The sequence below is a fragment of the Polyodon spathula genome, chromosome 10 (assembly GCF_017654505.1).
Source record: "Polyodon spathula isolate WHYD16114869_AA chromosome 10, ASM1765450v1, whole genome shotgun sequence".
NCBI classification, from domain to species: Eukaryota; Metazoa; Chordata; class Actinopteri; order Acipenseriformes; family Polyodontidae; genus Polyodon; species Polyodon spathula.
The window spans coordinates 33,815,754-33,829,435 of NC_054543.1; the positions used below are offsets into that span (position 1 = coordinate 33,815,754).

General features: G+C 34.4%; 1 protein-coding gene across 6 annotated transcripts in view; it reads left to right on the forward strand.

Moving 5' to 3' along the window:
• LOC121322164 (PTB domain-containing engulfment adapter protein 1-like) overlaps positions 1–13,682 on the forward strand; it is a 124,209-nt gene that overhangs the window by 29,292 nt on the left and 81,235 nt on the right. For 4 of the 6 annotated variants that reach the window (XM_041261732.1, XM_041261730.1, XM_041261736.1 and 1 more), the window contains exons 2-3: positions 9,102–9,187; positions 12,491–12,573. The exons of 1 other annotated variant lie outside the window; for it this stretch is intronic. The gene's annotated coding sequence lies outside the window, so the exon portion shown is untranslated. The remainder of the gene's footprint in view (positions 1–9,101; positions 9,188–12,490; positions 12,574–13,682) is intronic. One more of the 6 variants, XM_041261731.1, reaches the window with a different exon arrangement.

A 13,682-nucleotide genomic window follows, 5' to 3' on the forward strand; every position in this document is an offset into this window, starting at 1 on the left:
TATTATAAAAACTTATGAAACTTGTAAACTGCGTGCAAAGGTTCTGCGAAAAATGTGCACGTTTTAGCCTTAGCGGGAATGCTGGGTACATGGCCTCAAATTATTCTAACACCTGTAATGATCACATTTTTACACTCTGGTTCACTGCTGCCAAACTCGGTCTTATTTCAAGAGCCTCTCATTATGAGGTAAAACACTGTAACTGCGTTCAAAACTCCATGGCCACCTGGCATGTCATTATCTACAATTCTCCAGGCGAAAAATGTAAATAAATCACAATTAAGAATTATGTGTGTTGCACGCAAAAGTAATGCAGCAGGGATAGGGTATAATTCAGTCATGTTGTTGTTATTATTATGGTATGCAATTTTCATCCAATACCTTGCTAACATATTCCACGGTAGAGTAGAGCCTTGCTAATCTGAACCAGGTGGTGCCATGCCCTGTACAAATTAGTGGTTTGTTTGGAGTCCTGATCATAATATCTAATAAACCTTTGAGGGGGTAAAACAAACAGACACATCTGAACAGTGTATATTTAATGTTAGTGTTATTGTATATATAAGGTAAGAAAAGGTTTTCAAAACCGTGGTTATCAATCCTTGAGGTTTATGCCCATGCATGTTTAAGAACTCGGTCTACTGTCAACTAGTGATAATAGTTCAGTATGGTTTTTGGACCAAGGAATCAGTAACTGCTCCTGTAGCTAATGTGGGTGTTTAAACCTCTGAGATAATAGACTGCTTATTTAATCTAAGGTGAAATTAGGCTTTCTTATTATTACTGATTGGACAAAGACTCAGGCAGCAACCGATAATCAGTCATGTTCATTTTCTGGCTGTGCAAACAACTTCCTTTCAAATTCATTAAGCTAATTGCCTAATAATTGATTTTTGTTTTTTAAAAAAAAAAAAAAAAAAAAAAAACGTTTTGGTCACAGATGGTTAAAGCATACACAATGGTTTTTACTTTATTCAGAGAAGAGTTAAGGTTTTTTAAATCCATTATTTTTGAGAGAATAAAAGTGGTAATTGCTTACCCCAGGCACTAGATGAAGATGAATACAAAAAATCTGAGTAAATTTATTTTTTGGAGAATAGGGACCTCTTTTTAGAACACCAGGAAATGGCTGCATTCCATAGATTTAGATACCAAGACAATTGTACCCTAAATTATACAGTCATTATAAACTTTTGCTAAAATAATATCTGGGGGGAAAAAAGCTTGCTGTGTAACCTTGCTTACTAATTAAACATGTAATAACAATAACTGTAATCCTGTGTTATAGTGCCAACAAGAGTGTAATGTAATTAGAGAAATGTTGTCTCATCCATATTAAGGATATAGTGTACTCTGTTTAGCTAAAACATTCTAATGTCAGTGGTCAAAGGACAGTTACATTTGTGTTTTATGGCCTGAATGTTTGTGGTATTCAATGTTAAATGGCTGTTGAAACAGAGGGCATTGCAAGAAAGTGAAATTTAAAGCTTTTCATTCCTCCCCCCTAAACTAATTCATTAAAGTTTGATTTGTCATCTGCTTTGTCAGCAAAACATTAGTTAATTGTTTTCTGTTGTCGCTAGTTTTAGAGCAGGAGCTATTTTCAAAGCAGGTCATGTGAAAAAAAACAACAAGATTAATGGGTAATGGCAGTGCATTTGTCAGCAGTTAAATGCATCTTTTAATTGTCTAGAAAATGCTTTTGTAATAGTTTATATATTATGTACAGTAATTGTCCCTATATGCAACTATACTTCAATTGAGTTTATTTACATTATTTTGCCATGGAAACCTTTAAGGGAAACCGTGTCCTAGAAGTCTAATGTTGATGCTCTTTAAAGGAGTGTTAACTAGGGTTTTAAATTCATTTTCTTACCTTTTTTTTCACTTGCCACATTATCACCAGTCATCCCTTAATTCATTTTGGGACCTTATTGGCAAAAAGGTCAATGGAAATCCATACCACAAAATAAAGATCTAAATAGTCCCTTCTGGTACTTTATTGACATTTCTCTTTTTAATTACAGGCTTCCTCCAAGGCATGTGCTCAGTTTCTATAGTAGCCGTCTATTTGCTATAACCTTATATAGTCTACCAATAAATGTATCACAAGCTGCGCTGCAATTAATTTGAGCTAAGTTTAAGTATACTCTGCAAAATATAATGTGTTTGTGAAATAGGGTTCTCTGGTCTTCTCCTGTAAATCTGTTTTGAATCTTGTAACCTGGCTCTTGACAGAAGATGCACATCTTTCAATATATGTGTATGGATATGTGTGTAATATATAGAGAATAATGCACAGGGTGTAATGTGTGATATGAGACTTTAATGTCCACTCAAGGGGTGGGATGCTATAAGGGGTTTATCCAAGCATCCCACCCTGAAAAAATGATATGATATGCCATGGTCCAGCTGAAAATATTGCATTTATGTATTTTACTAGTTAGCCCTGACCTCTACATTCACAAGTGATGGAGCAAAGCAGAGCTGCAAGTGTGGTCCCAGAGGTCAGACTGAGTACAATTACATTTGATATTTTCACTAAGACAATGGCATATTAGATTTAAATAGCACTTCTATTGAGTTACTTTATGTATTTATTTAGTTTTTTCTTGAGTTTAAACTGAGGACTAGCCTAGTTGTGTCCTTCCTCAGTCTGCAGTGATCCATTGCTCGGTCACTGTCTTACTATTGGTTGTATGACCAAAGGAACTTTCATTTAATTGGTTAATTGTTTTCCGGGGGTAGGAACGGTCTGTGGGTAAGGTGTCTGTTTGAAGTTCAGTTGCATAAAGACATGTATTTCTTGGTCTAGTTGCTACTCCTCACTGTGATTTGTTACATGTGCTGCCTGCTTTCTGAGCTGTATTATTTGCTTCTCCCTGTTTCTCGTTCATTGATTTGGTGTTTATTCTCAAATTGACTCTGTTACGGACTTAAAATGTTTGTAGTGAGTGATAAATCTTTGTAAACGTTTCACTTTTCATACGGTGGCATTTTATTCTCACGTATTGTGTGCATTTTATATATATATATATATATATATATATATATATATATATATATATATATATATATATATATATATATATTATATAATATTTGAGAGTTAGAGGTCGTGAACTATGGATGTTAGATTTTTTTTCTAAGGTTCTGTTGCTTTAAATTATTCTAGTTCTTATTGTGTCCAAACAGTCCAATCAATAATATGACTGTGCTTCAGCTGTTACCAGTCATCTCCTGTTTAAGGCTGAGGTGATGCATCTTCTCCTTTGACAACTATTGATAGTTAAGCCTGTGCATTGTTGTTTGTGTAAAGGGTTTAAGCAAAGAAAAAAAACTTTTATTTTTTTTTATTAAATTTGGAATCGGCCATTATTTTGTTTAATTAAGCTCAGCGCTTCTCTGCTCCCCTCAGGTATGACTGACTGAATCTGCATGTGATTGAGCTCACCTTCTCCCTTTCTCCCCTATGCCCCGCCCCCTATGAGTGTTACTGATGGGATTGGATCTGTGCAGAAGTTAAGAGCTTTGTGCTAGAATTACAAATACTGTATTGACCGAGCTACAATGCCTTCGATGTTTGACAATTGTTTTCAAAAGTAAGATGGAAAGAAAAGTAAAGAAAGTAATGTTTGTGATACTCCAGTAACTCGACTAATTTGCGTGACCATTAATGAGATGCAGAGGTACGCTAGCCTGTAAAAATATGCATTTGTAAAAAGCATACCATCTCAAAATCGGCACAGTTACATTATTTTCCAGTGTAACTATTACATGTTAACTTCGTTAATCTGAAAAACAGTACACAGTATAAATGATGGTAGTAGACCTAGACATAGACAAGCTTATTATAAAACGTTTTCTTTTGAAAATCCCCCAATCCCACCGTAGAAATCAGTGTTGTAGAACATGAACCAATGCAGTGGAACAATTTTTACACGTTTCATTGCATAAAACTACTTCGGAATATAAATGAAATTAAGGGACGAAAGGGGAAATGTTGTCTCTTACGTCTGCGTTTTAGAAACGCACTGCTGTTATTGTTTGCGTTTTATTAAAATGTCATGCATAGTTTTTCTCTTGATTGTTACTCTGACTGTTTTTTTTCAGATTTTGCTTTGACACCCAATTGGTGGTACAAATCACACACACACACACATACACATATATATATATATATATATATATATATATATATATATATATATATATATATATATATATATATATATATATATATATATATAATTTTATATATAAAAAACAATTTAATTCAATTTAATATGCATAATCGTTTTTAAGGTGTTACTTGCATTGTTACACAGTAATCCACAGCTCCACATGTATTACTGCATTTTTTTTAATTTATTTTTTTATCCTTTTCATAACGTCAATCGGTGCATGTGCTTTTTTGGAGAACAATATATCGATAGTGAAAAAGTAGGCCGTCCCAGCCTTAGCCTGTTGTAATTTCATAAAGATGGTGCTGCCTGGCGCCATTGCAAATAACTTGAACAGTAACACATACTAAATACTGTATATTAATAATAATTGCATTATATGGAGGGGGGGTGGCTCCCCATATAAAGACTAAACCCCATATGAGGTTGCCATTCATGAAAGAGAATCAATATTTCACAATTTCCCACTGTAATATGGGTCGAGCTTCAAGATCTGACAATGATTTGAATAGGTGTGTACTGTAGTGAGTGAGCACAGTCAAGACTCTTTAGTACATTCAACTTCAAAATACTTTTATTGAGTTAATGAGCTATGATTTGTGTAAGCTGTATTTGTAGACGTACAGGATTCTTGTCATTGGCATTCCTTTATTTTTGGAATGTGGCTCGAGTGCAGGTTCTGCCTGCGAATTAAATCACTGGCTTCAACCAAGGAGTCCAGAATAAACTCTCATATTTCATCATTATGTTCAAGATTATAATTTAGAATATTTTTATTTACACATACAGTACTTGCAATTGTAGCCCACATGAATTACCATTGCAGCTTGTTATAGAATACATCTTAATTTAAACATTTAACAACTTTGCAGGTTGCTTTCTACAGTGGCAGTGCTCATTTTCTGAGACATGTAGTCAGATAGATCAGGTAAGATACAAGCATTATTTGCTTACACATGGATAATCTCCGGTTGTTTGGTTGTGTCCTATTATCCTACAGAATGCTAAATCTCAGCTAGTTAATGGTAACAATATACCTACAGGAGGTTAAAGGTTCCAATTATTGCCTAAAAGAAAAGGTACATCTGTATTCAGTGGGACATATAAGTATACCGAAGTGCCAGCACCTCATTCACAGGAACGTCCTGGGTACAGGGACAAATCTGGCATCCTAATGCTAACACGTCTTCTTGGACAAGCTCACCCCATTAGTGAGCTTGTCCTACATTCCATTATTGCTTCTGACGGTTGTCAGTGGTCCATGTCTTCAGCTGCTTACCGTACAGTTTTGTCTGTAAATAGTGCGTGCTATAGACGTAGACCACAGAGCATGACCATTGCAAAGTTATGTTGAAAGGCTTTTGCTTTTTTTCAGTCAGCTGACATGTTTCTGTGACAAAAATTGGGGTTTTGTTTTTGGATCCTGTGTAGTTTGCACATGCGGTTTAATTCTGGGTTCTGGATACTGCATAAAGACCTTTAGTAATATAAGACGGTGTCAGTGATAGATGGGCTAGGAAAATATGTGATTTTCTGACCTTTAGTAACATTATTCAGTCTGTAGAACACATTTAAGACACTTAAGAATGAATTTGAAGAATGTTAGTGTGTCCAGAAGAACTATTGAAAAATGATCTACAAGTTATGATCTTTTGCCAAACAAACCAAAACAAGTTTAAATATAACTTCAGACATTTTAGAAACATTATTTGTTTTTTTCCCTACTCCTAATTCATGAGATCAGAATTTATATGTTATGTCAACACATGTTACATGCTGGTACAGGCTCAGCAAGAGGAACACTGGTGTACACGTATAGAGGGAAATGTCCAGGTAGATACCCTTTTATGCTGCTGATTTTTTTGGAATTCTTCTGGAATTTTTTTTTCCAGCCGTACAATTCTACCTCAGGCCTTGTTGTTGGAATTTAGAAAATAGCATTCATTGTGTAATAGTGCAAAATCAGCATGATTTCAGATGTCTTTGTTTTTTAATACAGTACAAGCTTAAAGGGTTAACATAAGTTTACCGTTCTGCGTGAAAGCACTTTTCTTATTAGTATTGCTTTTCCATTTTAGTCCTATTAACCTAACTCTGTAGGTCAGTTTGCTGTGCTGCAATCATTTTGTGTGAGGGCTTTAAGGGTTTGGGTCGCCATAGGAAGCTGCTTTATAGTTGATCACTGTAGCAGTTGGGAGCTCTGTATGCATATTCATTTGCAGGTGTTCTGGAGTAAATTCCAAATCCTTTAATTGCTTTTCCAGTTTAGAGACCCCCAATGAAGACACCTGTCCCGTTTCAATGATCACAGTATTGTGCCATGTTGGTATATTGTATGATCTTGCCATCAAACATATGATGTATTAATTTGAACAAATGACTGCAGGTTTGGACCATTATTCAATATTTTCTAGACATTGTGAACCATTCAGTCTGTTAAAGCTGAACAGTCTTTTGATGTTCATGTATTCGTTCTTCAGATGGGGTTGCTGAAAAAGAAAAGAAAAAAAGAATACATGGATTTAAGAATTAAGCTTCCTAATACCAGCATTAAGTTGTTTGCAATATGTTTGTTATTAAATGTGGGTAAGCAGTTAAAAGCTTGAGATGTCCAATCATTTCTTTATGCCCATCAATCTGGTTATTATTCCTAGTGATTGGAAGATATGTGCTATAAAATAAACTCCTTTTAGGACGGTAACAGTTTCTTTGGTAAATAGTTGTTAGCATTTGCCATAAGTATTCCTAAAATAATTATGTAAATGAGTCTCCTCATGTTCTAATCATCTCCTCTGTGTCTTACTCAGAAGACAGGATGCTTGTTGCTTTGATGTGACAGCTCTTGGTGATCATGCAGATGAAGGTGCCTATTATTAAACTAACAGTTTTATAACCTATTAATGCATTGCCTTATTTTATTTATCTGTATGGCTTTATATTGAAGTTTTAACATGTTCACCAAGTTTAAGAATTTAATGTTAAAATAGAAGTACCATAATTAATTTGAACAGTCAGTGTGGTGCCTCAAAAAAAATGCGCTGAGCCGATAAAGAACCTTGTTAAGCACACGCGTGGTTGCACAGTTGTTCAAAGTAATATTGCAGTAAAATGGAAGGCTCCTTTTTTATGCCTACACCGTTACCATTAAAGATTGTACAGTATTTATCAAGATTACTCATGTCTTCAAGGTAATGTTTTACCCCTTGAAAATACATTTTACTATCTGTCTTAATTAAGTTACTCATAGACCCCAAACCTTATCTGGAGCGCTGTGTAGCAATATAAAGCACAATAATGCAGAGGCAGTCCAGGGCTCTTCACAATAAAATAGTGAGACACTTCAGAGCTGATTTATAATTGATTCGAGTGTGTGGACATTCCTGATGTTCATTGGAATTGAGGATTTAGAACTGAAAGAAACTTTTCCCAACCTCATTTTAGCTGACTTTTAATGGGGGCTGGGGTCAATGCTAATTCTGTGTAACCAGCAAAACACATTCCATACAATAGTTAAACAAACTAAATAAACAAAATAATACAATAATTAATTATTGTACTCACTAGTTGTCCTGAATTTAAATTCTTACTGTATATTGTTGAATTTTGTCACCCTTGGGAAATGCGTTGTTGACAAGAAACCCTTTCATTACATGTCAGTCTTACATGTGCACACAGCTGCACGGTGAACGAAAATAATGATGAACGTGTATTTACAACAATTGTAGGTTGCATAAATACACACAACAAATGAAGTGTCAGATGAGAAATGGAATACTTATTTTTAACAATACATTTTCTTTTTACTATTAGGTGACGTTTAGCAGATTGTTGTTCAACTTATGTTAAAAGCTGAGCTGTTACTGCAATTTGTGCAGTATAAAAATACCTTAACTTAATGTAAGCTTTACGCTTTTGCAATTCAGAAGACTATTTCTCAGAGAACATCTGCATACTGTACCCACCCCTCTGAAAACCTCTTGGGTTGTTATTAATGACCTCAAAACACTTTTATGGAAAACAGCTGATGTACATGCCAATTTGAAAGCGTAGGCCCACAGTATATATTGCACTTGGGGGTGGATAGAAAGAAAAATACTGCAAGTAAATAGAAATGATTAAGAACATAAAGGAAAAGGCTGGGTGGGAAAGTAGATTAATTTCATAAACATTTATACTGTAATAATAGGGCATGCAGGTGCTTACTGTGTATTTAGTATTTCTGGGATCGCATGTTGAAAAGAAATCTGAATGAGTATGATGGATTATACCCTTCATATTTCTGACAGTTGTTTTGCTTGCTGTTTTTCCAAGCTATGTATTGTAGATGTGTTGCTAAAGGTGCCACCTGCCGGGTCTATAAGAAACCCAATGAATGTAACTCAAGTAAATGTAACTCTTTATTAGGCAACAAGACTTACAATCTGACCAGAGCCTCTAGGGAAGGCCCTGCCTCTTTAGAGCAATGTTTTTAACTGGAAACGGCAACACAAAGGAGAGCTTGAATATTTCAGACAACAGCAGGCAGAGGGAACTAGGCCCACTACACAGACACACACACACACACACACACACACACACACAAACAGCCACTAAAGTCTAGCACGGCACGGAGACAAACGCTGGGGAACATCTAGAGAATGAGGGGAAAGAAATGCATTATAACTGTTTACAGAAAACCTGTTTTACATTTTACCTCATTCAGGTCACACATTCAAAATCAGAATATAGTCCTGCATGCTTTGCAAGGGCGTGAGCTGTTGTAAAAAGCACTTTTAGCTTTAAAATCACAGGAGGTGTTCATGGTGTGTAGTAATTGTTGCACTTTTAATGTGCCTTGTTTGGCAGTTTTTGCTTTCACTAGTTGCACACAGTTATAACTTGATTTTTCATGTGCTTTAAAATTGACTATCTTTTAAGGTCATATTGGACACACACCTTGCAGTGCATCTTATTTTCTGAAGGTGAAGACTTACTGCAGCCAGTCAAATTGTGAAAGCCGAAAAGTATGCTGCCTCTTTTCTCTGTCATTTTCCTTGTGTTTGCGAATCATTGACTCTTTTTTCTTTTGTGGTGGGGGTCGCAACCTGGTGTAAATCCCCACATATTTGTAAAATTACTTTACGCTTACTTCAAAGATGCAATACGCCATCACCGTGGTTTAAATATAAACTTTCTGTATTATAAACTAAGTCTACTTTTTAGACATTAAAACACTATGTAAACACAAAATAGCTCAAGCAGATAGCCATTTCCTCAAATTATATTTCTTTGAAACGACCATATGAAATTGTTTTCTCATATTTTACACTAAATCCTGTAATATGAATATATTAGTAAGAGATAGTTAAGCGATCATCCCTTAAATCTACATTGGTCGACTTACCGAATAAGTTGTGTTCAAGCAACTGGGCTTTTTCAAAAAAAGAGTATAATAGAACAATGAAACAATGTGAGGAAATGGCTGTTTTAGTAATATTTTGATGTTTAACAAGTACAGTTTGTTTATATGGAAAGTTCAGAATTAAACCACATGGTGAATAAATTAACAGTGTAAGTAATCACATGGACAAAATTCAATGAAATTCTGACGCATTCTCATATATCAAAATTTGGCATAAAAAGGGGAGGTGAAGGGAGGTTTTAGTTCTCCAGTCACTGTTTTGAATGTTTGTTCACCACTGCCACACCCCATTAGAAAATTTATCTTTCCTGCATTTTTTAAACTCAGTCCTGTGAACCTGTGAGTATATCTGTACACTTTTTTAAAGCACTCGCCCACAGGGCTATTGAGACACAGACACCAACTAGTCCTCGTCAGTTTTAATTCACCTAGGGCGAACTGGCGAGTGTTAGTTTCCAACAAATAAATACATATTTATGTGATTTATTTTTTTCCTCAAACTGAGGATGGGAAACTTGGGCTGCATCTTAAATTTGAAGGAATATGGTACTTTGAGCATGGTGCAGTATGTTTTATACAGGTACTGTGTCTTGTGTAACCGGTATGTCCTTTTGTCACACTACAGTTTCCCATACATACTAACATTATTACATGTGCATACGGTGGATGTAGGTCATATTGAGATTACTTTTTCCTGGTAGCTCTTTTTTTTTTTTTTCCACAATCGTGGTGGGGATATACATTATGTTACTGGCAGTATCTAAAATAGTTGATGAAATGCAGCGTTTTTACAGTGGTAAAGAAAAAAAAAATACAATATATTATTTGCATGGATTTTACCTATTCTTTTATCCTTTAAGACAGTTTCCATGCAACAATTTGCAGTGATTACAGTATCTATAATTTGTATGAGATACCTGTGGCACTTATGGGTGCTGTATCTTACTGCTGTTCTGAATATTAGGAGCATCTTTAGGTAGATTCAAAGTGTTTATCAGTGCAAAAACATGCTTACACACACACAGGTTTCAGAGGAAGCTTATAAAATATGAACGACACTCAACAACTTCGAGGATGTCCCAAACCAGAGGAAAGCACATTTAATGAAAGAGAATGTCAGTATTGTTTTAGCTTTTCTAAACTGTATATTAAGGCTTTTTGAAGTGCGTGTTTAATAATGGGTAGTGCTGGGATGCTTGAAACTGAACTGCCATTGCAGTGATAGATTTCAATTCTGAGACTGCTGATGGTGGGATAGTAGCCTACCTACATGAACCCGATTGACTGAGATGATTCAAAAGGCTTACATTTTGGTAACAAAACTAATTTTGAAAGCATCCAGCGTAAATAGCAAGTATCTCCAATAGTTCAAGAAATGCAGGACTATAATCAATAGATTCCCTATCCGGATTCAAACTCTATTAATAAATGAATAATAAGTAAAGGCATTGTGGACAATGCATTAACTGTACCTTACAACATTCTGGATGTACAATATAAAATGAACTATCAGTAGGTGGGGTTAGATGCTATTTGTAAAAGTGCCAAGCACAACCCCAATTGTCTTATTCACTGTTCCACTGACTTTTTTAAACATATAGTTCCAACTACAATTGGTAAAACTGTCTCCAGTTTATTGGCACCACGAAATTATAAACAATCTACGTTGTTTAATATTATATACTTTACAAGCCACTGAATGGTACTTTTTTTTTTTTTTAAAGATTCCAGGTGGTTCTGTTTGATGGCCTCACTCATGAGAGCCCAGCACCAGAAACTGAATGTAATATCAGAAATGAAATGCCCATATAATAATATAATAATAATAATAATAATAATAATAATAAAGTCAAATTACTTCTGCTTTGCTTAAATTACCCATGATTTGTTGTTTTTTTAAAGTCAAAGTCACGAGGGCACAAAAACAATACCAAGTCTTTTAGATGATCTACAGGTCTTCCATAGATATGATTCCTAAGTTACAAACAAGAAGTGCTTTAATGCCCAGCTACAGTCTGGTAACACAAATGAAAGAGATTATTTTATGTCATCCATTGATCTTAAAAAGCTATCCAAGAAAATTATCTGTGAGTCGAACAAAGGCGTCTTCTTATTCTGCACTGCAGGCTGCTGTATAGCCTATTTGTATAACAAAACAAACATACTGCAGTAATAATATAGTCTATATATATATATATATATATATATATATATATATATATATATATATATATATATATATATATATATATATATATATTATAAAATGTGTCTCACATCACTGCAGTATGATTGTTTGTTATAGGCGATTTCACTGATTAACATAGGTTTTTTATTTTTTATTTATTTATTTTTAAATCAAGCTAGAAAATGATTTATTTTATGACATGAGTCATTGGTCTGAAATATCAAGGTCAGTTTCATAATGATTCCAGTACATACCATACATTTCTTAAGAATGTTACATGGTGGAGGATTTGAACTACCATTTAGAACTACTATATGACAACCATTTTACTCCTTCAATACTCTAATACATGTTTTTTCTTTTGCATGGACACTAGTCAAAGGACAATCTTTGACTTTTTAAGCAGAGTGATCAATTTTATGGTGCTTTCTTCTCTGACAATTTTAAAAGAAATGCCTACAAATGAAGTACAGGGAATTGCTTGCCGCAGAAAGCTGATGTTTATTTTATTTTGACAGTTGTAGAGCCCGAGGATATATCATTATTTATCTGTGAAAGAATAGTATGCTTCTCTTTTGTATAAAGCTTCTTAGATTGCTTTAGGTAAAAAAAAAATAATAATAAAGTGAATTCAGTAAAGCATGTTTATTGTGATGTGGATAACCCAGGATTTTTTTCTCTTCTTTTTTAATAGTTATATGCCTCATTTTTTTAAAGGGCAAAGGAATAATGGAGGTCTAGCGGTGGTTGAATGAGTGTGCTGCAGCGCGGGATTGTGGCCATTCGTTCGCAAAACTTAGGTAAGGCCTAATCTGCTTGACATTTAGTTTTTTTTCTCCTGAACCTGGAGATTATATGCAGCATTTGGGTTAGAAGTGAAATAACATGATTACAGGTTACTGCTCTCTTATCTGAGACTGAACAGGAAGAGGCAGGATTATGCAGGAATACCTATATAAAGCAATAATCATAGTCATTTGTTTTACACAGCTTATATAAGAAGTACCATTTTGGCCCGTGTTTAGAATTTTTTGTGTTGCTTGTTAATCATGTAAATGAAGGTTATATATACTCTCTTATCTGATATTTTATATGAATTATTTCAGGATATATCAGGTATCAGTACAAAAAACTTGTGTCGAATTATTATTCTTCAGGATATAATATATTAAAGGCAGAGGATTATGCATTCCCCCTCCCCACTATTAGCATAGATATAATATTATATAGATTATTATATTAATTATAATAATTATAATCTATATATAAATATATATATATTTTTTTTTTTTTTTTTTTTTTTTTTTTGCAGAGGGAAACCTTTATGTACCATTAGGAATGCATGCATATTTTCTTTTGAGAGTTTCTGTGACAGCCTGTTTGATTTCACTGCCCTTAAGAAGTTCACAAAATAAAAAAAAAAAAAAAAAAAAAAAAAAAAAACACAAACAGTCACAAACTTAGTTCCCAAGAAGTCTGACAGCCCATGTTAATTACTTGATGTTGAGTTTTACCAGTGTGACTCAAAAGTGTTATCAACATGGTAAATTAAACCAGTGTGGAGAGTTGAGTTTTACCAGTGTGACTCAAATGTTATCAACATGGTAAATTGTGGAAATCCAGTTTGAGATATGCTCCGAGCAGACCGGTACATGGAATTCAAAAGTGTGTGCTGGTCATGTGGGTACCAGCGTACATTCAAGTAAGATGAATTGGACAGAGTGGTGTTGCTACACAGTTGCAATCTCTTCTTTTGATTAGAGAAATTCCAAGCAAGTTTTTATCCCTTTAACAGCACAGAGACTGCTTAAAATGGATATTCTAGTCAGTAGTGATGCTGGCTGTCTTTGTTAATCTTGTTAGATATTACCACAAGCTTTGACAGCTTAGATAATGTAATCTTTTTTGG